This window comes from Colobus angolensis, unplaced genomic scaffold, assembly GCF_000951035.1.
Source record: "Colobus angolensis palliatus isolate OR3802 unplaced genomic scaffold, Cang.pa_1.0 Scaffold230, whole genome shotgun sequence".
NCBI lineage: Eukaryota > Metazoa > Chordata > Mammalia > Primates > Cercopithecidae > Colobus > Colobus angolensis.
This window is the reverse complement of record NW_012115489.1, coordinates 4,082,364-4,090,883: the sequence shown is the minus strand read 5'-3', so window position 1 is coordinate 4,090,883 and position 8,520 is coordinate 4,082,364. Positions and strand designations below refer to the sequence as shown.

At 39.3% G+C, this 8,520-nt stretch overlaps 1 protein-coding gene across 2 annotated transcripts in view; it reads left to right on the top strand.

The window, feature by feature from the left end:
* The window catches only part of LIFR (leukemia inhibitory factor receptor alpha), a 115,470-nt gene that overhangs the window by 39,519 nt on the left and 67,431 nt on the right, over window positions 1–8,520 (top strand). The gene's annotated exons all lie outside the window — the stretch shown is intronic.

The following is an 8,520-nucleotide window of genomic DNA, read 5'->3' as shown; positions in this document are numbered from 1 at the left end:
GGCCTGGGCGGGGTGGGGCAGCGCTCCCGGCTCTGCGGAGCGTCCTAGGGGAGTGACCCCGAAGAGCGCCGCTCCGGGTCCCGCCGCTCTCCGCGCGCCCTTGGGTCACCCTCGTGTCCCGGGGGGCGCGGACTCTAGCACCCAGAACTTCTGCCCCACGCGCGGCAGTGAGTTGTGAGGCCAGAGGTTACCTGGGGGATGGGAGGGAGCTTGAAATGTTTTTCTTTTGGAGAGGTGACCTGCCAGGTGATTTCGTGCCCCTGTGCTTCAACTCCTCTTTAAACCTGTTCCTCGTCCTTTCTGTATCCATAGTGCATTTGACTTACCTGTATTTTTATGTGCTTACTTCCGAAGGTGATATACTGGTTAAACCCAAAGTTAAAGTGTTGGAAGTCAAAGTTAGGCTTTGTGAAAGATGCCATTTCTGTTATGTTGTGTAAAAGCACAAAGCTGGATTCAGGAGTTCTGAGCAACGCAAAACTGCACATCACGTGTTCTGAATTTACATGATTAATCTGAATTAATGTGATTTTGCCCCCCCACACATTCCGCCACCAAAAATATATGAGGTCTTTTATTTGCAGTTGGGTATCTTTGTGTTCCTTTTTGAATGTCTTTAGTGCAGTCAAATATTGTTATAACCTGCACTGTTATTGAATGGCATTTATATGGAAATCGGTTCTTTGCATTTCTTTTTATGTGTCTTTAAAAGATACATTCTTTCAACAGGAAAGTTTCAGTTTGAAGTTTGCCTTCCGATTCGTGTTCAGTTTCAGATTAGTTTTTAATTTTAAAAAGTTATTTGCTTGAAGTAAGATTAATGTGATATAGTAGTATCGTTTAGGCAGGGGTCCAGAAATGGTATAGAAATTAAATTTAAAGCAAACCTTTCCTTTTCACAAGTGGATAAACCAAGGAGTTTTTTCGGCGCAAATGCTACTTGCCCTTCCCCTTACATGATTATTTTGCCACAGATCTGAAATTACATTTCACTATTACCAGAGGTTTTCTTGTCTAAGCCTGGCAGAGAAAAGGAAGCCTAAGTATAATGTGTTTTTAAAAGCATGAGACCGTTCTTTTACTTGTCTTTTACGTTGACTTTCTGCTTTATAGTCGGGTGCAGCTGTTCATTTGGAAACTTCATTAGGGAGTCAGTTGTAAGATCAATTTAAATATATGATGTGTTCTCAAGTTGGTCTGAGCAGCTATTTCCTCTCCAAGAATTGAATTGAGACTTCTTTGCTTTGTAATAGGTGAGATCACTAGCAAGCCTCTGATTAGTGGAGACTTGAATTCTCTTCTGGGGAATGAGAATCAGGGACTCTGTTGTTGAAGGAGCAAAACTTTTGTGATTTTTGAAAAATTTGCTTCTGAATGGTCATCTTTGACAAATATGTTGGTAATAGTATGCATTATTCTTATGTTAATTGTGCAGCAGGTAATCTTTTCACAATGGAGAAGATTCAATAGATATAAAAGATACAGAGTAGAAAGTATACCTCTCTCTCATCATATTCCACAGCTACTGGCTCCTTGTGTATGTCTTTCCAGAGATAGCCTATGCTCATTTTGTATGTGTAAACATTTTGTATGTGTTCTTTTTGTTTGTATTCCCAAAGATGAGGTCCCCCTGTCCCTCTTCCCTCCCCAGAGTACTAAATCATGGCAGTCTCCGTTGGTATCTGAGAGAGCCTGCCTCATTCTCTAACAGCTGCTGAGTACTCCCATTAGGGATGGACCATAATTTATTTAGCCTCTTTATTGTGATATACGTAGGTTGTTTCTAATAATTTGCTATGAAATTGTAAAGCATTAGTTTTTGAGGTTTTTAAGTGGATTTGGTTATTCCCAAAGGCCTAAAGGGAGTAGTCATTTGTTTATATCATCTTCCAGGAAATAAATGTGCCTTCTCCCCAGCGTGCATTGTTTGCTTCTATATAACTTCACAGTAATCCATAAGAGTCTTTGGCATCTTTGCTATGAAGTGGGAGCCATGATGGTCAGTAACTAAAGTCATTATTCCTTGGGTAACAACTTGGCTCTTTGTTTCAACAAAAGAAAAGAAGGAACAGATACACATTTTAAAGAATAATCTGTAGGAAAAATTCTTAAGTGTTTAAATATTTTTGAACATAGAGAGGCAGCTTGTACCTTTGATTAAATTGAAGATGAGGGTAGTTTATGTTTCATAAAATTTGGTTGGCATTAGGCACTCAAATCCCTGCCTTCTGTAGATTATCACCAGTATCTTATATTTTAATGTTAGTATAATATGGTTACAAATTTTATAGTTTATGATAGGATTAATAACTTTTAAGGGAATGGATGCTTTTAAAAAATATTTAGCTCTTTTCTTTAAAATGAAAAAATTGGGGTCTCTTGTCAGCATGCTTTTGAAAAAGAGTAAATTATAAAAGTAATGCTAATGCTAGGAATTGAGCCCGATACATTATACAGCTTGAACATTAGCCAGTGTTGAACTTTAGTATTTTCATTATGCTTATTTTTGAGGGCTATTTTTAGGACTAGTGTAAGCTATGATGATCTTTTAAAACATATACGTATATAATATATATATATAGTTTAAATGGTGCAAACACCCCTTAGAATTTAAGGCATTCTCTTGCCTTTTATTTGGTACCTGTTGTGATACAAAACTGCTAACCTTGTGTGTATTTGTTCTTAAATAGGTATTTATTGGGCATCTGTTAATATTCCAGACAACTTTCCAGGGACTAAATTATGGCACTGCACAGGACAGACAGACCCTGCTATGATCTCAGTGAAGGAGATGGATAAAAAGCAAAGATGCAATAAGTGATAGTGACTAGATAGTGCTAAGTGCTGCAAAAGAAATAAAGCAGGGTTGCATGGTAGAATGGGACAGGATGTGGGCTGCTGTTTTACTTCAAGTGGCCTGAGAAGCCTCTCTGGGGTGGAGGAGTCTGAGCTGAGAGTTGAATGAAGGGGAAGAAGCCCATGATTTTGGAGATCTGAGAGAAGAGTGGCTCAGGCAGAGGGAAGGGCAAGTGCAAAGGCCTTGGAGCAGGACTGAGCCTTACATACCTGAGGGACAGAGGACCACCTCTGTGGCTGGTGTTGGTGAAAGGAAAGGAGAGAGCTGCAGGCGGGAGAGGAGTGGGCTGGGGTTGATGCCCATATGTGTTGCATATGTCAAGAAATGTTTACAGAAATGGGAAAGATGTGAGTGGTGGAGTTCCTCTGTAGGCTGGAAGCTCCAGGGGGCTAGGAACACATCTGCTTGTTACCCATTGTATTTGCAGCACCAGGAACCATCTTCATCACATAGTGGGCTATGAATAGTTATTGAGTAAATGAATACTTAGAGAATTTACAAAATAATCTTACCTGCTTTTGGTCAAAATACTTAGATTTGGGAGTCTTTTAGTTTTCCAGCTTGGCTCTGGCCTTTGACATAGGCAATTGGTTATACTGTTATCACTTTTCTTTCAAATTATCACTTTAGTTGGAATATTGCTTTAAGTCAATTACACTTGACTGCTCTTCCATGAAATTCAAGTGTAAAACCTTAAAAACAAACCCTTTTTAGTAAATTATAGTGATTCATGAGAGATTTTCAGAAAGATGAATATTTTTATCTTTTATTTCTGTGTAATAGCCATTTGTATAAGTGTAAGATTTCAAAGATGCCTTGTGTGTGTGTGTGTGTGTGTGTATTGAATGTTTTAATTCTTTGGGCCAGATGACAGACTAATGAGTAGATAAAATATATGTAGGTACTTTTATTCTCACAGGAGAAATGTGTGCCTGCCCTATAGGGAATATCAATAATTTGTGGCATTTCCTTTTCCCAACTTCTAATCTGTCATTCTAAATAATAATTGAAAACTTGGGAAATGAGTTTTATGCCAAGCAGTTGTTATAGATGTCTAATAAGAATCTACATCTTTCTCTTGACTGTGTCTTTTGGACTCCTGTTCCATATTAGAAGTGTTATGGTCTTCCAGGATGATGGTTTTTAACTTTTTTGTTTCCTATCTTAAGCAATTAATACCTTAGCATAATAAGCCGTTCCTACTTGTGACAATTTTATTTCCAACTGTTTCTCTTAAGTTCTGTGCAAGTTATATGTAAAGGAGGGTTCTTTAGATCCTTACTCTTCAGTAAAGAGGCCTATGTCCTTTTGTCCTGATACAGCAAAAGTTCTTCAGTAAAAGAGTAGAAACACCTTCCGGTTGGGGTAAATTTAGAGGCTTAGATGCCTGAGTTAAAGTATTTTTACCAATTCCTTTACCTTTCCTTTTTTGAAATAATAGAAATTGCAAATTTGTCTTACGTTGTCTAAAATGACAACACATGCATTCTTATAGGATGTTGCTGCTGTTACTGCTCAGGTGAGCAAAGCTTGTGTTTGGGAGATACTGTTCTACGCTTTCATGTTGGAAGTTGAGGAGAAACTTCTGGTAGGTGTATTTTTTCTATACTTTTGCACAGAGGTGAAAATCTTGGCTTCCAATCATTCTTCTGGTTTATAAGGAAGATACAGAGAAAGAATTGGAATCATTGTATATGCCTAGAGTGGGGAATATGTATCTATATTACTAAGCGTCAGTATCCTTCGAGGCCACAAGGCGGTGATATCACTACCTAAAGTGTGTGTGTGGTGCTCTTCCAGAGACTGCCTTGGAATACTGAGGCCTCTTGCAATACCTTCTTCTAACTTCTCCCGAAAGTGGGCTTCTCCAAAGACACCCTGAATCTGAAGACTGTTGAATTGTGGTAGCAGGAACATCTGGTGGAAAATAACAAGTGGTAACAGAAATGCTAATGGGGCAGTGAGATGTAGACTTCAGGCAGAATTGTTGTACCTGTTGAGTTGGAGGTAAGGTGAGTGGGGGAGAGGTGGGAATCACCAGCAGGACTTTAGGCTGCAGCCCCTGAGGACACCCAAGTGCCACAGTAAGCACTAAGGCGCCTGCTACGTGGGGACAGGATGCCAGCTGTTTCCATGCAACAGGCCTGGAGACCCACAGTCATGCCATGCTTCTTGCCTTAGTGTTTATAGTGCAGTACAAAGGTGAAAGAGGCAAGACCATTGCAGAAACATCTCCATAGAAACAGTTAAAGTTAGGAGCATACATTTTCTTCTAACTGGAACTTCATCCTACACTTAATTCCTTGAAGTTGCCTGGATCACAATTTTACTGTAAATGTAAAATTGTTCTTTTGGGAGAATCTGATTTTGTGGAAAAACTATATAGAGCTTAAAATGCAAAGCTCTTATGAATAATAGAAAATTAAGCACTCAAACAAAAATCAAGTGAAGTAGATAACTTGGTGGAAAGTTGGAAGGCCTTCAGATCCATCTGGTCAGCTTCTTAAGATAGAGAAACTTAGACCTAGAGGTGGTGTTATAATTTGCCAAATAATCCAGGAGTCCTGATTGGCAGTGTAACCATGATTTTTGGACTCTTAACTGCAGGGTTCTGAACTCCTCTCTAGAACCAGTGGCTCCTCAAGGGCAGGAACTTTTGTGAGATTTACTACTGTGTCCCTAGCATTAGAACAGTGTCTAGTCTATAGTCACATGTTTGTTGAATAAGTGATTATCTAAAGGAATTTTAAGAACTTCAGATTGCCATGTTAGCTATAAGACAGTACTTACACAATCTGAAAGAACATACCATTTTATGAGTTTCTTGTTAGAAAAATAGAACATGTTGCTATTAAAACCCAAACTCTTAAGCCAGACAGGCAAACAAAGGTGCATTGTTTTACATCTTAGCTTGGTACCTTTTAAAGTCTGTTATCACTGGATTTTCTAAAGTCATTCTGTTAAGTTCAGCCTACTGGTATCTGGTATCATTAAGTTCTGTATTTTGTATTTGAAAACAGATGCTTTAAAATCTAGCATTTATTGTTTGAATTTTTCCCTGTTTTTTTTTTTTTTTCCAGATGTGCTTTATCAATAGCTCAGCTATTTTAAAAATTTATGGCCGGGCACAGTGGTTCAAGCCTGTAATCCCAGCACTTTGGGAGGCTGAGATGGGTGGATCACGAGGTCGGGAGATTGAGACCATCCTGGCTAACATGGTGAAACCCCATCTCTACTAAAAAAAACCAAAAAAACAAAAAAACTAGCCGGGCGAGGTGGCGGGCGCCTGTAGTCCCAGCTACTCGGGAGGCTGAGGCAGGAGAATGGCGTCAAACCGGGAGGTGGAGCTTGCAGTGAGCTGAGATCCGGCCACTGCACTCCAGCCTGGGCGATAGAGTGAGACTCTGTCTCAAAAAAAAAAAAAAAATTTATGGCCCTATGGGGATATGATTGTTTAAAAACAAATCTGGTCAACTGGAGAGTTTTGGAAATGGTCACTTTCAAATGCTGTTGGTGGGTGTTTCAATTGTTATAACTTTACAGGAGGGCAATTTTGTATTACTCACCAGAAGCCTCAAAAATGTGCCCCATCCCTTAGTCAGGCATGTTCACCGCTAGGAATCTAAACGAAGGAGAAACAATAAAGCATGTGTACAGAGACCAGTCTTTAGCAGTGGTTATAGTGCATGTGTGCACCATACTCCTGTCAATACCTTTCTCCTCGCAGTGATTCTTAAGAAGCTTACTTACTAGGGTGTACCAAAATCTGGAGGGAGGTCCTCTGAAGTTTGGAAGAAACTCACTTCTAGATTCTAGTGACCTCCACAAAAATATACATTAAAAAAAAACCCTCCTCTAATTTGCAAAAATGATTTTTGTAATTTTTTTTTTTTTAGACGGAGTCTCGTTCTGTCGCACAGGCAGGAGTGCAGTGGTGCCATCTCGGCTCACTGCAAGCTCCGCCTCCCGGGTTCAGGGTTCGCGCCATTCTCCTGTCTCAGCCTCCCGAGTAGCTGGGACTGCAGGCACCTGCCACCATGCCTGGCTAATTTTTTGTATTTTTAGTAGAGATGGGGTTTCACTGTGTTAGCCAGGATGGTCTCGATTTCCTGACCTTGTGATTCGCCTGCCTCGGCCTCCCAAAGTGCTAGGATTACAGGCATGAGCCACCGTGCTCAGCCTGTAAGTTTGTTTATAATAGAAACACCTTAATGCTCAATAATAGGGGGACTGATTAAATGAGCTGTGGTACATACATGTGATAGAATACCCTTTCTTTAACAGTGATGTAGAGGAATATTTATAGATGTGGAAAGATACTCAATATTTGTAAACTGAAAAAGCAGATTGTAAAACAGTATGGGTAGGTTGATCCTTGTTTTTGCTTATGGAGTGTGTGTGTGTGCATGCATGTATGTGTGTGTACAATGTTCTGCATATTATGTGGGAAAGTGTCAGGAAGACTATAGGCTGAATGTTAGATGATACTGTGTGTTTCGTGTGTTGAAATTACAGTTGACTGTTACTCTTTTTACTTTCCTGAATTTCCCACACATGAAGCATGCCATGTGGTAAAGAGTCTTGGATCAGATCCCATTTCCCATTTACTACTACTGGTTGTGTGAACTTGGGCAAGTTTTGTATTTCCTTATCTGTGAAATGGGGATAATAATATCCAGCTCACGGTGCCCACATGTAATATTTAATAAATGTTACCTTCATCTCACTGATCCGATATGGTGATTAAAGCCAGTATTCTATTCTTAATAATACAGGATTTCCAAGCAGAGTAAGTGTTATGTAAGTTTTATCAAACGGTCATGGAAAGCATTTCAGGGCATTCTGACAAACTATTTTGTTGCTTCTGGTCACTGAGAAATATTTTGTCGAGTTTTATTTACTTTAAAACTGAAATGCCTTCCATTGCCAATACGTTTTATTTTGAATTGAAGGCATTTTTCTTCTTCTGTTGTTGTCTTGAATAGTCCTGTATACATTTTTGAAGGTCAGGTTCTGATCTTTCTTTCATATTATAGAGGAGTTAGAGTGGGATGTGAGTCATTAAAGTCACTGTTGAGTGCCTTTTCTTTGACAGGCACTAGGTAGGCATCAGATTTGCAGCAGTGTCCTGGACAGACATGTCTCTGCCCTGTGAATGACATATGGAAGTGACCAGTGTGGTTCAAAGCCAGGAGGCCCACTCAATAAATAGATGGTTACTACAGTTAAGTATCAAGTAGTCCTCATTTCCTTTCCTCTGATTTTAAAAGGAATTTTGTTGTGATGTTACATTTTACTGAACACAAACATTGCCTCCTGCGTATTCAACGAACTACTGTATATGAGGAACATACTGTTATTTCACTTTGTTGACATTCATGAATGATTTAGTGATGATTTATGTTATACAAGTGTGAGAATATCCTAGGTTAATTGGTTTAAAATTGCTACTGTATATCTTCTGTGAAGGATAATCTTTCATTATCTTAAGTATGACCTCATGCCTTTTTGAGGTTATCTTTTGTAAAATTGTTGAGAATGAGCTCCTCCTAACAAATCTAGGATGCATGAAATATATGGCTATCCCACTTGAGAAATTCCAGCGCATGATCTTACTGAGAGAGAGTGGCAATAAAGCACTTACAGTCATGTACCATATAATG